The sequence below is a fragment of the Mesoplodon mirus genome (genome assembly GCF_964341445.2).
Source record: "Mesoplodon mirus genome assembly, chromosome: 3".
NCBI classification, from domain to species: domain Eukaryota; kingdom Metazoa; phylum Chordata; class Mammalia; order Artiodactyla; family Ziphiidae; genus Mesoplodon; species Mesoplodon mirus.
In genome coordinates this window covers 94,874,472-94,895,532 of record NC_138978.1, presented here as the reverse complement: position 1 = coordinate 94,895,532, position 21,061 = coordinate 94,874,472, and the positions used below count along the sequence as shown (strand labels likewise).

The window sequence follows — 21,061 nt, the reverse complement described above, 5'->3', positions numbered from 1 at the left end:
GAAATAGAATTGAAGTCAGAGAGGTGTAGAAAAACAGTGATTTTTCAAAAAGGAGAGAGTACAACATCTCCTTTGGAGATAAACAAACCTCGGATTAGTTTCAATCTCTCTGAATTACAGTTGATTCATCCATAAAATGGAGAGAACATCACCTCTCTTGTGGGGTCAATGTGAGGAGGAGATGAAATAAAGCATTTAAAGTGTCATTTGGGGACTTCCCTGGTGGTGCAGTGGTTAAGAATCCGCCTGCCAATGCAGGGGACACGAGTTCGAGCTTGAGCCCTGGTTCAGGAAGATCCCACATGCCATGGAGCAACTAAGCCCGTACGCCACAATTACTGAGCCTGTGCTCTAGAGCCCGCAAGCCACAACTACTGAGCCCACGTGCCTAGAGCCCATACTTCACAACAAGTGAAGCCACCACAACGAGAAGCCCTCTCACCACAACGAAGAGTAGTCCCAGCTCACCGCAACTAGAGAAAGCGCACACGCAGCAATGAAGACCCAACGCAGCCAGAAATAAATAAAATAAAAGTGTCATTTAGCATTTAGCAAAAATTAGGCTTTTAATAAGGATAGCCTTAAAAAAGAAGGGGTGATGGGGACTTCCCTGGTGGTCCAGTGGATGAAACTCCGTGCTCCCAATGCAGGGGGACTGAGTTTGATCCCTGGTGGGGGAACTAGATCCCACATGCATGCCACAACTAAGAGTCCACATGCCGCAACTAAAGGTCCCTCATGCCGTAACAAAGACCCGGCACAGCTTAAATAAATAAAATAAATAAATAAATAACTAATTTTTAAAAAAGAAAGAAGGGGTGATGACTAGTTGTCTTTGCTGGGTCAAAGATGGCCGTCAGACAGAGTAGATGAAGAGGATTCCAGGGCATGGCAGAGATAAAAGACATCACCGAAAGTCTCTTACTCCATGAAGTATAAAGGCGAATTCAAAGAGCAAAGTCAGAGCCCAAGTTTTCAGCCTAAATTATACAAAACTGAGAAAGGGTGGAGACTAAGAATGAAGTAAGTGTTAGTTGTTATATAGTAAATATTTGTTTGAAAATTTATTGAGATGTACACATATAGAGGGAAATATAGTTGTATTTCTATTAGAACAAAAGATCTTGGGCTCTTAGCTAATGTAGGAAAAGTCATTAAAGAATTCCTAAGCATTGATATATAACAAATTAGCCCAAAGCAGTGCGTGGAATGCTTGGAAACCATGATAGGAGGAACTTCAAGAGGGCATTTTTAGTGGTGATCTTTTCTTTATTCTTAGATCTTTAAAAAGTTCTTTGGTCTCCAATTTAATGCTAAATCATTTTCCCTTGCAAGTAAATTTAACTTTCTGTTAAAATAGTGGCTGCAGAGTTTCCATATAGGAGGGTTTAGAGTAGGCAGTCTGGTTGAGGAGAAAGGACAAGGAAGAGGACCTTGAAGTTAATTTCTTATGTTTGTCTGGGTGACTACAGCTGCATATGACAGAAAAAACCAAAACAACAGTGGCTTAAACTAGAGATGAGTTTATTTTTCTCTCATATAAAAGTCCATAGGTGAGGTGAGCAATTCAGAGCTGGCATGGCAGCTCTGTAACGATCATCAGGAAGCCAGACTCTGTCTAGTTCACAGCTTCCTTGCTCTTATTATGTGGAACTCATCATAGTACAATAAGGCTGCCAGAGCTCCAGCTATCATATCCACATTCAGGGAACAGAATGGAGGAAGAGGAGAAGAAGGGTGATTTTCCTACCTTTAAGAATTCCTGGAAATACCACACATTTCCACTTGCATCTCACTAGCCAGTACTTAGTCACAAGGTACATGCAAATGCAACCTTTATCTAGTCAGCAGTGAGACTAGCCAAAACCCGGGTTCTGTTATTACAGAAAGAAAGAATGGATTTTGGCAGATAACCAGTAGTCTCTGACACAGTTTGCATGGTACTTTATTTTTTACTTTAATTATTAGAAAGCAGTACAGTTTGGAGCAGGGGGATGGAAGGCTCAGGAGGAATGTCTCCAAGGGGGGGGAAAAAAAAAAGAACTGATTATGTAACATGCTTGACTGCACTGAGAGATGTTTCACAAACATCTCACAGTTTTCTGTCAGAAAGCTTAGAGGTGAATCAATCAATGATTCGCTTGCCAAACAAACAAAACAAACGGGAGACTACGGCTTTATATCTGTCAGCCAAATGAGCTTGCTAAAACTAAACTTCAGAACTGGCCAACTTTCCCTTCAAGTCACAAAGGACTGGGGTAATCATGCTCGCTTCATGTTTATTCCCAAAGGGAAGAAGGGCAGAGGTGAGCCAAGCTCACCCAGTTATTCTTCCCAAATTCATCAACCGGGTAAGTCACTCTGCCTCCCCAGGAATGGAGTGAGTTAAAAAGCAAAGAGAAGCCAGGAGTTTGTTTAGGGAAGCTCTTTCTTTAAAGAAAACAGAATTAGGGAAAGGCATTCTTCTTCAGGCATTTATGCAAGTCATTTAACCTCTTTTGTGCCCAATTCCTAAACTGTATTCTTTCTTCCAAGGATATGCAAAAATAAAATATATAAGATGTTTTGAAAATGAATATATGCCCTATAAATAGCTAATAACAAGTAATATTTAATGAGCATCTAGTAGGTACCAGGCACTGTTCTAAGCCCATTACATGTACTAATTTAATTCCCAAAACAACACTGTCATTACCCCCAAATTAAAGATAAGGAAACTGAGTCCCCAAGTTTAAGTAACTTGCTTAATGTCAGATAGTGGAAGAATGTGATTTCAATTGCATTCTCAGTGATTCTGTTCAGTAAACTCTAAATCTGAGGGCACTAACATTATCCCCATGGGCTGGTAATCAATAAAGTTTTTATAAATTAAAGTTGGATGTTGCTTACTTTATCTATGGCTGTGTCAACAGTGAGTTTGTTTTCTTGCTTCTATGGATTTTCTAGCTAATTTAAGACAGAGTCATCTCAGGACAGTTCCTTCAGTTACCCTGCCTTCCCCTCCCTCCCATGGGTCTGGAGTAGATGCTCCCGATCTATGATCCTTTGTTGTGTTATGTTGTATGATAACTGCCTTTACCCTTTTCTCCCTTTCCCACTGGGGTCCCTTAGACAGGGTATGTGTTTTCTGCCTCTGGATGGCAAGTTGTAAAGCAATTTACACTTTTTAGATACAATAAGAAAACCATACTTTATTCTTTAAAAATTTTTAAATACATTTTATATTTTAGAATAGTTTAGAGTTAAGAAAATAGTTGCAAAGAAAGTACAGAGTTCCTGACTACTTCATACCCAGTTTCTATGTTTCAATATGTTCCCCTATTGTTAACATAGTAAGATGCATTTGTTACAATTAGTGAACCAATATTGGTACATTATTCTTAACTACAGTCCATATTTTATTCATTTCTTTTTTGTGATGGGAACAATTAAGATCTAGTCTCGCAGCAACTTTGAAGTTTATAACACAGTATTGTTGTCTATAACCCCTGTGCTGTGCATTAGATCTCCAGGATTTATCTACTGGTTGCAAGTTTGTACCCTTAAACAGTATTTCTCCAATTCCCCCTTCCCCCATCCCCTGGTAACCACCATTCTACTCTCTGTTTTTACAAGTTCAGCTTTTTTAGATTCTACATATAAGTGATACCATACAGTAGTTGTCTTTCTCTCAGCATAATGACCTCAAAGTCCATCGACATTGTTGCAAATGGCAGGATTTCCTTCTTTCTCATGGCTGAAGAATATACCATTGTATATATATATATACCATATCTTCTTTATCCCTTCATCCATTGATGGACACTTAGGTTGTTTCCATATATACTTTATTCTTACAAACTGCTCTGATCTCTTTACCATTCCCCAACTGCTAGGTAGGCATGGAAAACAAACAAAAAAAATTTAGTCTGTTTTAAAACTAATTCTGATCCAGTTATTTAAGTAACCTCTTTAACTCTGTCTCTTTGAAATCATTGTTTTATGGTTTCAACCCCCCTTCCTCTGCTTACTTCTGAGATGGTGTCTGGCACACAGAGCAGGGTCTCACATGAAATTGTTGCACTGCGGGAGTTGAACTCTATGACCCTGAACTGGTCATTGTGCAGGGACTGGCATCACCTGAAGTATGTCTGTCTCATCTTATTCTTGGTTATCCTGTTGGCAAAAGCTACTGATGTATGTAGCTGGTAATTTCTTGGTCATTCTTTCTTGGCTTGGTCAGAGCCTAGAGGCCCTTCCTGCTATCTCAGCCTTCCTTGAAATCTTACTTTCATTACAGACTCCTTTGAATATATGAAATATTCTCAGCCTGGTCCAAGGCCCAAAGCATCCATCCATAAGTCTTTGTTGGAGTGATTACACCTCTGCTGGGAACATGGGCGTACCAATATCTCTTCAAGGTCCTGCTTTCCATTCTTTTGGGTATGTACTAAGAGGTGGAATTGCTGGATCATATGGTAAGTCTATTTTTTAGTTTTGAGGAAACATCATACTGTTTTCCCCAGCAGCTTTACCATTTTACATTCCCATGAATAGTGCATAAGTGTTCCAGTTTGTTTGCATCCATGCCAACACTTGTTATTTTCTGTCTTTTTTTGTTTGTTTGTTTGTCTTGGGTTTTTTGTTTGTTTGTTTGTTTGTTTGTTTGTTTTTGTGGTACGCGGGCCTCTCACTGCTGTGGCCTCTCCCATTGCGGAGCACAGGCTCCAGACGCGCAGGCCCAGCGGCCATGGCTCACGGGCCCAGCCGCTCCGCGGCACGCGGGATCCTCCCGGACCGGGGCACGAACCCGCGTCCCCTGCATCGGCAGGCGGACTCTCAACCACTGTGCCACCAGGGAAGCCCCTTGTTTGTTTTTTTGATAGCAGTGATCCTGTTGGGTGTGAGGTGGTACATCATTGTGATTTTGATTTGCACTTCCCTAATGAGTAGTGATGTTGAGCATATTTGCATGTGCTTATTGACCATTTGTATATCTTCTCTGAAGAACTGTCTATTCAAGTCCTTTGCCAATTTTTGAATTGAATTGTTTGGTTTTTTGTTGTTGGGGTCTCTACACATTCTGGATTGTAATCCCTTATCAGATATAGATATGCAAATATTTTCTCCCATTGCATGGATTGCCTTTTTACTCTGTTGATTGTGTCCTTTGATGCACAGGAGTTTTAATTTTCATGAGGTCCAATTTGTCTGTTTTTTGCTTTTATTATCTGTTCGTTTTGTGTCATATCCAAGAAATCACTGCCAAATCCAATATCATGAACTTTATGCCCATGTTTTCTTCTAAGGGTTTTGTAGTTCTATAGTTTATAGTTATATAAACTATAGTTGTAGTTTATATATATATTTATATGTACACTTAATAGTTATATACTTTTACATTTAAGTCTTTGATCCAATTTGAATTAGTGTTTGTATGTAGTATTAGTTAAGAGTCTAACTTCATTCTTTTGGATATGGGTATATAGTTTTCCCAGCATCATTTGTTGGAAAGACTGTCCTTTCCTCACTGAATGGTCTTGTCACCCTTGTCAAAAAACATTTGACCATATATATGAAGGTCTATTTCTGGGCTCCCTACTCTATTCCATTGATGTATATATCTATCTTTATTCCATTACCATACTATTTTGATTACTGTAGCTTTGTAGTAGGTTTTGAAGTCAGGAAGTGTGAGTCCTCCAATTTTGTTCTTTTTCAAATTGTTTTGGCTACTTGGGGTTCCTTGACATTCCATATGAATTTTATGATAGATTTTTGTATTTCTGCAAAAAAAAAAAGTCATTGGGTTTTGATAAAGATTGTATTATATCTGTGTATCACTTTAGGTGGTACGGACATTTAACAATATTAAGCCTTCCAATCCATGAACATAGGTTATTTTTCTGTTTATGTCTTTAATTTCTTTTAGCAATATTTTGTAGTTTTCATTGCACAATCCTGTTATCTCTTTGGTTAAGTTAATTCCTAATTATTTATTCTTTTTGATAGTATTGCAAATGGAGTTGTTTTTTACTTTTCAGATGTTCATTGTTAGTGTATAGAAATGCAACTTATTTTTTGTGTGTTGACTTTTATCCTGCTACTTTGCTGAATTTGTTTATTAGTTGTAATTGCTTTTTTGTGTGTGTACATGGAATCTTTAGGGTTTTCTACTATAAGATCATAACATCTGTGAACAGAGATAATTTTACTTCTTCCTTTTCTATTTGGATACCATTTACTTATTTATTTGTTTAACCTACCTAATTGCTTTGACTAGGACTAGTACTATGTTGAATAAAAGTGATGAAAGTGGGCATCTTTGCCTTGCTCTTGATTTTAGAGGAAAAGCTTTCAGTCTTTCACCACTGAGTATGATTTTGCTGTGGTTTTTTCATACATGGCTTTTATTTGTTGAGGCAGTTTTCTTCTATTCCTAGTTTGTTGAATTTTTAAATAAAAGGATGCTGAATTTTGTCAAATGCTTTCTTCCTGCACCAATTGAGGTGATCCTTTATTTCTTTTTAAGAATATGCATTTCCTTTTCCCTTTTGAAATGTCATAGGAAAGGCCACGGGGCTTGAATTTGCTGTTTCTCATGACACTATAATAAGCCCATGGCTAGCATGGTGCTAACAATGCTGCATTTACTATCTTTTCAAAAGTAGTATTCTTCTTATTAATTAATTATCATTATTAATTTTGGTTAAGTTTACATTTTTTCTCAGTTATGAATTAGAATCGACTGGACAGCTGATTTCATGGTGGAAAGACACAGCCCAGCTCAAATGGTGGAAAACAAACAAATTTCTCAAAACAAAGCTTTCAAAATGGAAGAATGCATAAAATATCCTGACAATAACAGTCTTAGGTCTGTCTCACCCAGAGAGTGAGTTCTTGAGGGGAGAAAATATCTTTTCCCCTTATCCCCAGTTACCTGGAACTGGAGATTGTTGTATAGTAAACACTTAATAAAACATCTTGGAGGGTATCAAAGAACAACGGTATTCCCCTTGCCATTTCTTCCCTCTCCTTTCCCCAAGAGAGATTGCATCAGACTCAGTAACTTTCATAGTGTTAATTTATTGTGGAGTATAAATATGAAAGTATCCAAGTTCTGCAAATAGTGCAAAAGTGAGCAATTGTGCATTTTAATTTGACTTAGTATTGTTGAATTGAAGTATTTAGATTTTGGTATTAAGAGAGGATTGTACTTTTTTTTTTTTAACCATGTCACTATTGATTATTTTCTTATTCCAAAGCTGTATAGGCTCATGCATTATTTAATTCTCAAAAGTTAAGTTGATAGCCTGTCTGAGGGTAGATGTACAAATTGTAATATACAGCCAGAATTGGAAAATAGAAGTACTTTGACTGACTTTTCAAAGTAGGCTTTATGTTATAAAAAGTATCACATAGTACACTGTGTAAAAAGAAAATTAGATGAAGTATAATCTATGAGTGATACCTGCTTTATAGACTCTCAATTTGATGACCAACATAACCTAATTTAGCAGAACACTTGACCCAAGTATTTCGCTGATGATCAAGTAAATTCTGATGAAAGGTCAATGGTATAACTACAAAGGCCAATCTATTTTAATTGCCTAAGGTTTAAAAAAAGCCCTCTTCTCAATTTACAGTGACTGTGGGAGTCATTTTCCTGCTTACACAGTGATAGAGGGCTTGTATATCATGAATGCAGCATAGTGGATAATCAGCAAAACTTTAAGACTAAATTAATCAGCACTTTGGAAAGTTTATTCCATGAACATAGGTAACATGTCCTGTCAAGGCAAATGATTGCTTCTTTGATTATAGAAAAATACTAATAAGTTTTCACTTTTTAAAAAATATATTACTGGAAAGAATTTAGTTAGAGATTCAAAAATAGTAAAACTTACTTTTTAAAAATAACTGAGAATCACTATGTTGTGCACCAAGAACTAGTATAGCATTGTAAGTCAATTATACTTTGAAAACAAACAAAAAAACAAACAAGCAAACTCAGGAAAAGACTGGATTTGTGGTTACCAGAGGCAGTGGGGAGCAGGGGAGGGTGTTGGGGGAAGGATGAAAGTGGTTGAGAGTAAATCCTAAGAGATCTCATCACAGGGAAAAAAATTTTTTTTTCTTTTGCGTCTATATAGAATGATGGATGTTCACTAAACTTATTGTGGTAATCATTTCATGATGCATGCAAGTCAAATCATTATGTTGTACAACTTAAACTTATACAGTGCTTTATGTTAATTATATCTCATTGAAACTGGAAGGAAAAATGGATAACAAAGTATACCTGCTTTAGGTCTGAAAATAAATAAATACATAGAGTAATTGATATTTTAAAATAAATAAATGAAATAAAACTCTTCTTTTAAAAAGAAAAAAAGTGAGGCTTAAATTTGATAATAATGGTATTTTTGAAGTACAAATATATGAAATATATACTAAGTTCGGAACAGATTCAATATTTAGCCTTTGAACTGATAAATCATATCATATTCATTTAACATATTCTCTAGGTCCCATCTTGACTTTTCTTTCTCTCCTTCCCAAGGCTTATTGATTTTTTTTATATTTTAAAATAACAATTTTAAAAGTAATGAAAATTTAAGGTGCTTTCTGATTCCTTCATGTTATATCTTAATAGTAACATTAAAATCACGATGTCAAACAACGTTCTTTGTTTTTTTTTTTTGGCGGTACGCGGGCCTCTCACCGCTGTGGCCTCTTCCGCTGCGAAGCACAGGCTCCAGACGCGCAGGCCCAGCGGCCATGGCCCACGGGCCCAGCCGCTCCACGGCATGCGGGATCCCGCCGGACCGGGGCACGAACCCGTGTCCCCTGCATCGGCAGGCAGACTCTCAACCACTGCACCACCAGGGAAGCCCACAATCTAATTGCCTTTTGATATCTTATAATTATCTAATTGGTTTATAATATCAAAAATAGAAAAAATAGAAATTATGGAAGTACAGAATTTGCTTTCCTACAAAGAATAAGTGAACCACAGGATACTGTGACAGCTACAAGTTCAGTAGTTATGTTTTATTAGTCAGTACCTAGAGGAGTACTTAAACCCATGTAAGTTGGTTGCATTTTATTTGGCAGCATAACCACAGATCAAGTTGTCCCTTTAGTCCTTTGGGTTCAAGAGGCAGATTCAAAAATATTTAATTAACTTATTTATTTGGCTGCACCGGGTCTTAGTTGAGGCATGTGGGATCTAGTTCCCTGACCAGGGATTGAACCTGGGCCCCCTGCATTGGGAGTGTGGAGTCTTAGCCACTGGACCACCAGGGAAATCCCAGCAGAATGTGATGTTAACTGTCACTTATTAATCCAGGCTTGGAAAAATTGCTTTTAAAAGTCATTTATTCATCTAGTAAATTAAACTTGCAATATCAGTGATAATATTTGATACTTATGCAGTACTTTACAGATTTTCAAAGTATTGCAACATTCATGATTTCATTTAATCTTCACAACAATTTTGCAAAGAAGACAAGATAGTAACTAACTCCATGTTATAGATAAGAAAAATGGTGTCTTGAAATGTAAAGCAACTTGTGTAATACAGTCTGGCTAGTCAGTAGTAGAGGGAACTAATTTCTAAGTTTTTTTATTTCTAGGTGCAGTCACAAGTATTATGGACTACATACAGACAAAGGGAACATATTAGAGCACACTGCTATTTTTTTTGTAGAATAAAAGAGTACAATTTCAGAGATGCCATGAATCCTGTCCAGGATGGCATAAATAGGCAAGGATTCAATCTGACTGGGTAAGCTATGGTAAAAATAGCCTTAATTATAATACTTTTAGTCAAATGTCAGGATTTTTGTTATTGGGGGTAGAGTTGGACCACAGACAGATCTACAGTGAAGAAGTGGGGAAGGGTCACAAGGACTTAAGCATAATATCAGGGCCCCCAGAAGCCATATTGTCTAGGATTTTTTGCCAGGTTCCAGTCTTAGCTGCAGAATTAGAACACAAGTCAGGACTGGCATAGCTGCTCAGATCTAAAAGATTGGGGAAACATAGTGAGAATTGGGCATGATGTTTGGGGAGGAGACTGCTGCTATTTAATAGGCTGGGGAATGTCACCCCAGAAGTGAAACAAAAGGAAAATAGGCTAATTGTAGATGCTTTGACATATTCCAGATATTCTCATTAGCAGGGCTCAATCTGCTGGTCAGATGTCTTTAGTCCTCTCTGCTGGACAGAGCTCAAGTGGGCAGGGGCAAGAAACAGTGCTCTTTGGCACCTGAACACATGGTTCAACTTATAAAGCATGTGCTTTACGTGACAGTTAAGTGAGATGCTCTGCTCACATAAGTCCACAGATTTACACCTGTGAAGTTTCCATGTAAAATGGGTGCCACTGTCTTTTATAATAAGTCCCATGTGTATTTTCATAGAATGTTGACAGGTGACCATATACTGCTTTATCAGTGCTTCTGGGATTATCTGAAAAATAGCACAGGTATTCTCATGACAGGTGTATGTTAATAAGTTTGGTTAGCATAGGACTTCCCTGGTGGCACAGTGGTTGAGAATCCGCCTGCCAGTGCAGGGGACACGGGTTCAATCCCTGGTCCGAGAAGCTCCCACATGCCGTGGAGCAACTAAGCCTGTGTGCCACAACTACTGAGCCTGTGCTCTAGAGCCCAAGAGCCCACAACTACTGCATCCTGCACGCATAGACCCCATGCTCTGCAGTAAGAGAAGCCACCACAATGAGAAGCCCGCACACCCCAACGAAGAGTAGCTCCAGCTCACTGCAACTAGAGAAAGCCCGTGCACAGCAACGAAGACCCATCACAACCAAAAAATAAATAAATTAAAAAAAAAGTTTGGTTAGCATAAAGCAAAAATTAATTCAATGACTCACATGTAAAGTTAATAAACTCTTCTTTCTCCATGTCACTAATTTCCTAGTCTTGTGAAGGTCTGTACATTTCTATGGCTGAACAAATATGTGGAAAGTTTCTATTTGGGTTCCCAGGATGCTGCATTAAGTCGGTGTCATCATTGTGATGCTTTGCTATTCAAAGTGTGATCCAAGGACAAGCAGCATTGGTATCTCTTGGGAGCTTGTTAGAAAAGCAGAATCTCAAGCCTAATGCTAGGCCTACTAAATCAGAGTGCATTTTATCAAGATCTCCAGGTGATTTGTAAGCACATTCAAGTTTAAGAAGCACTAATTATACCTTTGTGGCTCAACGTCATGCCTTCCTAAACCTCTATTTTTAGGCACACTCTACTTCCTACTCTTCTGGAATCTGTAGGCTATCAGCTAGCCAATTTGGTTGTTTCTTAAATTCTAAACCTGTGACATTGTGTGCCCTATGCTGTCTCTTCCTTGTTTTGTCAGAGAAGGGACTTTTTCTTTTGCATTCCCCATATTTTTCACCTCTTTTCACTTGATGATTTTTGTTTTTGGAGACAAACCATCACTTCTAGCTTCCAGGGGACATATTCTCTCTCTGATCAACTTGAAGACTTTTTCCCACGGCTCTCTCTCAATAACATTGAGGTAATGAGGTTCTGTTTACTGCCAAATTCAATCATAAATGTGAGTTGCCACTAATATCAATATTGCTTATTTTTAAGTAGCTTTAGAGTAAAATAAAATGAAACCACAAAAAGGACTACTTGGTAGCTTTCTCTGCTGTGTTCAACTATTTGTTTTGTTTAACTTTTCATATTACAGAAATCTTGGACCTCAGAAATTTCATGTCTCTTGGCAGTAGCTATACTTTCTGTGTCTTAGTGATAAACATTCTGTTATTTTATTCTAGAACTCTAAACCAATTAAAGAAAATCTTTATTGGACATTTTCTCTTCTCTGTTTTCTTAGCTTTGTTTTTTTTCCCCCCATCTTTGTTATAAAAGGAAAAACCCCTCATGGAATATGTTGCCATTATGAAATTTAGGTATTTATATGTATATTATTTTTGTGTATGTATCAGAAATCACATTTAGAAATATTCTCTGTAAGTTACACTTAAACATTTTTAGTTGATAAGTGCCAACAACATTATGAGACCTCTCTTCACTTTGCAACCGTATCCTCTGTTTCTTCCTTTTCTTTAAAAAGCACACAGGATGTTGAAGAAATAAAGTGAGAGAAGTCTGCTGAAATATATTTACAACAAGCTATTGTAAATGTCATTTGTTGAATAATGTATAAAATTTCATGGCACAAGGGGCAGGATTGTCTGAAAGTAACCCTGAGAGCTCACTCTTGGTTACCGAAGCACTGGGCTATCTGGAACCAGGAATCACCCTTCAACCAGTGCGAGAAGCCACACTTGAACTCAGCTTCCTATTAGACTGATGGCATTATTTTACCCTCTTGCAGGAATTACAGCTTTCTATGATCTCCGTTGTCCTCAGGTGCTGGGCAGCTAGCTTTCACAGTTACTCCCTTTAAATATATTGCATGCAGTCCAGACTGCCTAACATTTATGTTGTGTACTTATCTCTTCGGATTAAGGTTGCCATCATGCTTGCCCTGTAAGAAAGGAGAGCAACAGTGAGGTGGGGGATCTACCCTAGAATACTGGACCAAGTGTCCATCAGGTGGCCAGGGACCCTGCATACTTCCTCATGGGAAAAATGGGAAAATCAAGGGACCTGTGACTTTTCTTGTTGCTGACTCCTTGAGTTTCCTTGATAAAGCATATTCTTTAATATGATATTGTGAAATTCACCCAGAGCTCTGGTGAACCTCAGGGGACCCATCTTACACAGCACATCTATTGATGATAATCAAGGCTTTGTTCTGCATACCCTGCTTTGGGAGAGTTCACACCTCAGTTTGTATATTTGTAGTATAGATTGAAGTCACTGCCATATTCCCATTTTGCCTTGGATAAAATGTCCTCCTATTGATGACTGTTAACTCATGCATTTTCTTCTCATCCATATGTCTCCCTTATTCACATCTGTCTTTGTCCAGAAAGATTCCATGATGTACTGTTCAATAATACTGTTGCTAATAGCTTAAACTTCCCCTTCTGTCTTCTTTGTGACATCTGCCAAGGACTGCAACCATAGATAAACCAACTGTCTGCGTTCTCTGCATCTGTGCCTGAGCAGCCAAGCACTGCTGGAGAGAGTTACACAATAGGGCCTATTGATAGTACAAAAAAGTAATTAAAGTAACTTCAAACTGTACAGCAATCCTGTAATGATTGTCAGTCAAGCTCTCTCCCACTTTCCATAATGATTATTTTCAGGCTTCTTCAAACCTTCTTCCTCTCATCACCCATGATTCTCAGAATATGATATTAATTTTTATTTTATAGAGAAAATAGAGGCCCTTAAATGAGAACTGCATCACCTGTCCCATTATCTGTCCATACTATTCTAGTTTCCTTCGGTTACAGTATGGGTGTAATTATTTTTGCTAAGGCTAAACCCTCCTCTGGTACTTGTATTTTACTCACTCCCACCTTCTAAGGTACCTGAAATTATGGATTATCTTTTGTCTGAATATTCAAACTCTCTTCAATTGGAGCTTTTAAAAACAGGATCAAGTATCTCCCAATTAAGAGAAGGAAAGAGAGGAAAGGGAAGAGAGAGAGAAATTTTCTCTAGATTTCTTCATTCCCTTCTAGTTACTGCCCTATTTCCTCTGTTCAAATTTTTAAAAAACGGTTTCTATTTCTTTCTGCCTAGTCATTTCTAAGCCTTTTCCAATCTAACTTCTGCCTACATTGCTCCATCTCAGGATTTCTTAACCTTGGCACTACTGGCATTTTAGGCCAATGTTTTATATTTGCGACACTGTCCTGCACGTTTTAGGATGTTTAGCAGCATCCCTGGTCTTTATTCACTAGATACCTGTAGCAGCTCTCTCCCTGCAGCTGTGACAACCAAAAATGTTTTCAGGCATTACCAAATGACCCCTGCAAAGCAAAATTGCCTCTGGTTGAGAATTGTTGCCCTATTCCCATGGCCCCTGTTAGGTTACCAATGACTTTCACGATGCTAAATCTCGTTTCTTATCTGACTTGGTAGCTCAGTAGTATCTGAAATTGTTAACATCTCCTGCCTTGTAACATTTTTCTCTTGCCTCTATTGACAACACTCTTTTGATTTTCCTTTTACCTCTCAGATTGTTCTTTTTTCTTCCTTCCTTCCTGTTTTCCTTCCTTTCTCTCTTTCACTCTTTCTTTCTTTCCTTCTCTCTCCCTCTCTCCTCTCCCCCAAACCCTTTCTTTTTCTCTTTCTTTAAATCTTTTTAGGCTCATCCTCTGCCAATTGACAATTAAATGTTGGCACTCTCTTCTACTCTGCTCTTTTTCTCATCCCCATGCAGAGCTTTAATATTCACCTTTATACTTGTGCGTCAAGCTTTGATGAACTAGCTTCAGTATGGTGAACAGGTCAACCCTCCCACCACCAGCAACAACAAAAAGCTGGATACAATAGCTTATCCATAGCTTGTGAGTCTTTACGTGACAGCCTTCTCTTTTAGAGGAAACAAAAAATCTGCTTCTAGCTCTACCTTTTGAAGTAGAAAACTAGCTCTTAATCAGAATAACATAGATAAAGATGAGTGAAATTCTTTAAATTGGCCTAGGTGGGCCTAAATGATCTGCCTCCACCCTTACCTCTCATAGCTCTCTACCCTCCCCAATCTCATCCTCCATCATCATCCCTCCTGTGTTCCTGCTTGAGGCAACTAGCTGTGGTTCAGTCCTTTGTTCATGCTCTACCACAGGGCTATTTTATTTGTTGCTCTCTCTGCCAGGAAGACTCCTCTCACCCATCTCTGAAACTTAACCTATTCTTCCAACCTCAACTCAAGCAGACTTCCTCAGGGAGCCTTCCTTGTTCTTCCTGACCAGCTCCCACTCCCCATTATGGAGGCCTTTAATGGCCTTTGTAAATCTCTTTCTTACTGCATAGTACAGTAGCAGTTTTGCATTTACTTGTGTGATTAGTGAGGTGAGTACAGTTGAGCAAGGGTTTTCAAACCAAGACTGCTTGGCTTGGAATCTTGGGTCTTAAATTCTTGGTGCCTCAGTTTCCTTATCTTTAACATGGGGATATTAATAGAACCTATTTTAAGGGTTGTTGTGAGTCTTAAATGATTTAGTGTATATACAATGCTTAGAACAGGGCCTGGAACATAGTAAGCACTATGTAAATATTGGTTGTAATTTTAAAAATTTAATTATAATCTGTCTCTTCCACCCCCCCCCCATTTTGTGAAAGTTTATTTGCAGGATAAATTCCTAAAAGTCAAATTGCTCATAGAATTAGATACACATGTATTATCACAGTTGTCACATCTACCAAAAAGTTATTCCAGTTTCTAATCCCATTAATGGTTATGTAGAAATATCAGTTTCTCTTATAATTTTATTTATTTCTAAGGAATTTAAGAAAGATTAGCATAACCTTTTTTTACAAAACATCTTTATTGGAGTATAATTGCTTTACAATGCTGTGTTAGTTTCTGCTTTATAACAAAGTGAATCAGCTATACATATACATGTATCACCTATCTCCTCCCTCTTGTGTCTCCCTCCCACACTCCCTATCCCACCCCTCTAGGTGGTCACAAATCTTCTACTTTTTTGCTCATTTTTTTTTTCTCAGTGCCAACACAGTTCATGACACATTGCAGGCATGCAGTAACTGTCAATAATGTATAAAAAAAAAGAGTTTGGGAAAAAGAAATGCCATATAAATACAAAGCACATTTGTATAGATGAAAAAGTAGAGATTCTGCATTGTGTTTTTAAAAATAATTCTACTATAGTCATTCACTGTTTTTACTTGCACAACCTATGCTAGAAGGGAAATAGGTTCTTTTTTAATTCTAGGAGAATTCAAACAATATTTTATGCTGGGTGAATTCATTCTAACACAATCAGCGAAATCAGAGCCTTTGAGTTAAAAATATTACTCAAATATTTTATATTTGAAGAATATATTCAAATTCAAATTCCTATATTAAATACATAAGAAGTAGACATAATTTTTCATAACAAACCTTGAAAACAAACATCTTAGTCTCGGAGGTTAAGGATTATGTAACAAAGAATCATTTTAGTTTTTAAAATATCGCATAAGATCTTGTAAACAAACTTTTAAGGACTCAAATTTTTGATGACAAGATACCAAATAAATATAAATCTGACAAGTAAACCTGGTTCTGCAAGCATGCATATGAGATTATTTATTTGGTATGGAGGTTGCTGGGTTCTTTGACTCATTATTAATTATTAGACATTAATAACTGAGAAAAACCATGCCACATGAGCAATGATAGTTCAATGGAAAAAATCTAAACCCAAGAAGAGATATTGATAAAGTAGTATGTTGTCATTTGTGTTAGTCAGCTCAGGCTGTCATGACAAAATACCACAGACTGGGTGGCTTAAACAACAGAAATGTATTTCTCACAGTTCTGGAGGCTGGGCAGTCTAAGATCAAGGTGCCAACTGATTTTATTCCTGGTGAGAGCTCTTTCCTTTGTTTGCAGACAGCTATCTTCTCACTGTGTCTTCACATGGTGGAGAGAGAGAGCTCTGGGGTTTCTTCCTTATAAGGGTACCAGCCCTGTCAGATTAGGGCCCTACCCTTATGATCTCATTTAACCTTTATCACTTCCTCACAGGCTGTCTCTAAATAGTCATATTGGCATTTGGGGCTTCAACATTTGAATTTTTGAGAAAACACAAACATTCAGTCCATAACATCATTCAAAAGAAGGAGAGAATATTTTTATTGGGGTGAATATGCCAAAAACTTTCAGAAGAGGCTTTTGAAATTGACTTTAAAGGGTTTGAACTTGCAGAGTGCGAAGGGAAATTATACCATGATCTCAATATTATATGTGGAAAGCAGAAGGGATGTAGGATCTGTGTAAGGCTAGTGATGATTTCAGTTTGATTGGTTTTCTAGTATGTGAGGAGAAAATGAGTGAATTTCAGGTCATTGAGAAATTTGAATGATGAGTTATGAAGTTTGTACTTTATTCCATGAGCAATAGGAACCCACTGTTTTAAAAAGGAGTAATATGATCAGAGCTGTTCTCAAAGAATATTAATCTACAGAAACTTCAAGGGGCTGAAATTGGCAGTTTAGTACTGGTCTGGTTAGGAGGCTATATTAATAGTCAGGAAAGAGGTAATCAGAGCCTGAGCTATAATAGTGGTAGCAGGTATTCACTCATGGGTCAAACATTGACCTTTCTCAATAGGCCAGCATTCTAATGGAAAAACATGCAAATAAACTAGTAATTAATATAATGGGATGAATGCTAGAATAAGATTCAATTCACCAGAAACATATAACAATATTAAACTTGTGGATACCTAATAAAACATACTCAATATTTACAAAGCAAAAGTGGATAGAACTACAGGGAGAAACTGATAAATCTATAATTACAGTAGACTATTTCAACATATATCACAAAATTAATGATAGATTAAGCAGATAAAATAGAAAAGACACAGAAGGTTTGAATAATGGGAGCAACAGTATCAATGTTGGCTCGAATCAGAGAACAGTATAGCCTTGGAGAATAATATATCCAGCAACCAGAGAATATATATTAATGCTGTTTCTCCTTTTCCCTTGCCCAAATTCTCTTTTACAGTTACCATTTCCCAACTTTTCAAAAGAAATACCTCTTATCCACCCAAATCTTCTATGATGCATCACCCTGGGTTGCAGAATCTTCAGAGGAACAATCAACATATTGGTATTGGAGAAGCCTCTTATAATCATAAACTTTTCGTAGACCATTGTCTTTTCCTGCCTAATATGAATGTCTAGTAAGTGTGAGGCACGGCATTAGTAAAGGGGTAGTTTGACCCCTTGGGGGATGTTCCAGATTCAGTAGCGTGGGACAGTTGGTGCAGTGACAATTGTTGTTTTTGTTGTTTGACTAACTTACCTCTTTCATATTCTCACTATTATCAAATAATGAGTTACTCTTGAGGGAGTCATATCAGAGCAGCACTCTCACGTGGTAAGTGAGAAGGGGGGTCAAGGAGACCTGGCAGAGCTGTCCCCAGGGCTGTGACCCCCATGCCAGAGCTTTAGCCTGGCCAGTCAAAGGGCTAGAGTCTCTAAGGGCTTGCCCTGGCAAGAAGCACCTCCTGAGAAAGAAACTGGGAGGAAATTGTGGATGTGGCTTAACCAATAACTTCCACTAACAATGAAGCAGAAAGTAGCTTTTCTAAACTATCAATGATAAAATGTACAAACTATGTTGAAGAAAAATCTCGATTATCTTTTTCCCATAGAAAATGGTATAAAAAGGCATTGTCATTTGAAGAGATGATTAAAAGTATTGAGCCAGAAAGTGTAGAAAAATTGTTATAGAGATATTAATTAATATTGTTATTGATATTGTTATACTTTTCTAGGTTATATGATGTTTGTGGAATTTATTGTCCTTTTAAAATGCATAATTTGTCATGATTTTATTCTCATGTTACATAAATATTTACTTTTCCACCTAATTTTTTAAATTTATAATGTTGTCTTCTTTTTTAAAAGGGGTCTGCACCTCATGTTATATAGGCTTCAGGCTAACAAAACCTGAAACCATCCTTGGACCTGATCCTTTTTCTATTTCTCTTCCTCTTTGTCTTTCTGTTTTTCTCATCATTCCTTTCCATGCTCTTAAAAAAGTAGGACCTATACTAATATATAAGGAATGTAGAACAAAATTAAAAAAAAAAAGTCACCTATGATATAGTACCCTAAACTTCAGAAAACCAGCTTTATTAAATCAAGTTCTCCCTCTCTGATGTTAATATATTGTTCTAATTATCAGATGCAAAATATATGCTTAATATATTTAAAATTTTACTAACAAAACTTTCATTCTCATCTACTTATGTATAAAAATAAGATTTTTTAGTGCTATAAATATAAATGAAAAACAGGAATAGCTAAATCCTGACTCATTCTAGTAATAAGGTAATATTAACCCAAGGATAAATAAACTTTTAAACATATTAAAAAACATTAGATGGTCAACTTAAAATATTCGTGAAGGATACATAGTTTTTCAAATTTCTTTTACATGTATACAGGAAAAACATTTGGAGACAACTGATCTAGACAAATAAATATGGAAGGCTATAGAAATCAATCATGCAACTCCTTTAAGGGAGCTGCCATCTATTTTTAACTGCCCGGTTGGCATATTTCAGCAGACAGCTGCATCAAATGGATGGAGGCTGCCTGAGGGTGTGAAGAACATTGCATTGGCTCACTTATTTTCAGTTGTGAAATCTTCTTTACAAACCCTAATATTTAAAAAAGTAATTGAGGCTAACGTTTTTATAATTTGGGGTGGAAATAGCTCCCATAAGTGATATAGAACAGAACATGAGGCTCTACAGGCCTATACTGGCAGCAGTTCTGGCTCTACAGACCTATACTGGCAGCAGTTCTGGTCCGTTTCCCTCAAGGGAAACGGTACGTGGACCCTCCTTTTATTTGTCCAGAAATCCTTGTGTACTTATTATCAGTACTTAGGAGCAAGTGAGAGTGAGGTTGGGATTGATCCATACCACCTTGATGCTGTCTTGTTGACGTCTGCCCTGGAGGTACCTGTCTTCAATTCAGAAGTTTTCCCTGCATAACTGGGGCTAAATCCCTTGCTTTAGGGCTGCCTAGGAGCTGGAGCACCAGCAGTAGCTGATTTATGAGGATAGGCAATCTCACTTCCCTCATGCTATTCTTATAGAAAAGGAGTCTATTCAAACTGACCATGACTCCAGAATCATTGTTCTTTTCATTTCTTCCCCCAACCATTTTCCCAAGGGTTGAATCTATCAGATCTATCCAGGAGAGCATTAAGACAGTTAATTGAAAAGATCATTAAGCCTGCAAGAAGCAGGAGAGGGGCATTTAATTCTCAGTTGGATGCTTACTGAGTCACAGAACACGTAGGTCTCCCCTGGGGCTGTCATGGAAGTATGGTGATGAAATTATTAGGAGAACTTGGCTTGTACCCTCTGGAATTTGGGGCAAACATGAATATAGAGACTGGTGCCTATTTCTAGTCTAGAGATTTCTGAGGGAGTCTCTCTGGAATATCCCAGACTTATGGGGCTTGAGGAGACTGTGGCAGAATATACATAAAGAAAGAAGGAGACAATCCCTTATCACATCCATCTGAAGAGGACCCCGAAATTCTTGAGTCTTCTCAGAAAGAAGCATTAGACAAAAAGGAAAACATGGGTTGCCAATAGGAAGATAAATTTGCTCTTCTGTACCTCACTGGCTTATAATTACCTAGAATTTTCTGGCATCTACTGCCACCGTGTGGGTATTTACATTTATTGAATTCAAGTGAGTATTTTCCCGTAAAGGCTTGTCCTAAGCCAAAATACAAAGAATTTTAAGTGTGTTTTAGTGCTCTTCACCTCAGATTGTCTCCTAAGTCCCCTCTAGGTTCCCTGTCCTTTCAGACTCACAATGAGGTTCCATCATTAAATACTCTTCTCTTTTGTAGCATTGTGTTAAAGCAGTACTAAAGTCATGCTGCTGATACCTCAATGACTTTGAGTTTTTGATAAATCAGTTTGAGGCAGAGAAACTCTAAAATGATCCCCAATTATCTGTTTCCTGGTATTGGTGCCATGTAACCATTTTACCTTTACTGTGGGTGGGATCTGTGTCTAGCTTCTAACCAACAGACTATGGCAGAGGTGATGGGGTGTCACTTCCATACTTACATTACATAGCACTAAAACTTCCATGTTGCTAGGAGACTCCTCTGACTGCCTTCTGGGCTTGCATGCATGAAGCAAGCATCCACGTATGGGAGGCCCAGTGAAAAGGAACTGAGAGCAGCTACTGGCTGTCAGCAGGCAAGAAACCGAGGTCCCCAGCCCAACAGGACATAGATCATTGAATCCTGCTAACAAGCATGTAAAATTGGGAGCAGATCCCTCTTCAGTTGAGCTTTCAGATGAGATGCCAGAAACCTTGATTGCAGCATCATGAGAGACCCTGAAACAGAGGACCTGGTTAAACTATGCCCAGATTCTGTGAGATGATACATGTGTGTTGTTTT

The 21,061-nt window shown here is 37.7% G+C and overlaps 1 protein-coding gene across 9 annotated transcripts in view; it reads left to right on the top strand.

Annotated features, from left to right (window-relative positions):
• The window catches only part of FRRS1 (ferric chelate reductase 1), a 134,618-nt gene that overhangs the window by 3,661 nt on the left and 109,896 nt on the right, over positions 1 to 21,061 (top strand). For 7 of the 9 annotated variants that reach the window (XR_014293410.1, XR_014293411.1, XM_082614082.1 and 4 more), the window contains exon 2: positions 17,618 to 17,722. The exons of 1 other annotated variant lie outside the window; for it this stretch is intronic. The gene's annotated coding sequence lies outside the window, so the exon portion shown is untranslated. Of the gene's footprint in view, positions 1 to 17,617; positions 17,796 to 21,061 lie in introns of those variants that run through there. One more of the 9 variants, XM_082614079.1, reaches the window with a different exon arrangement.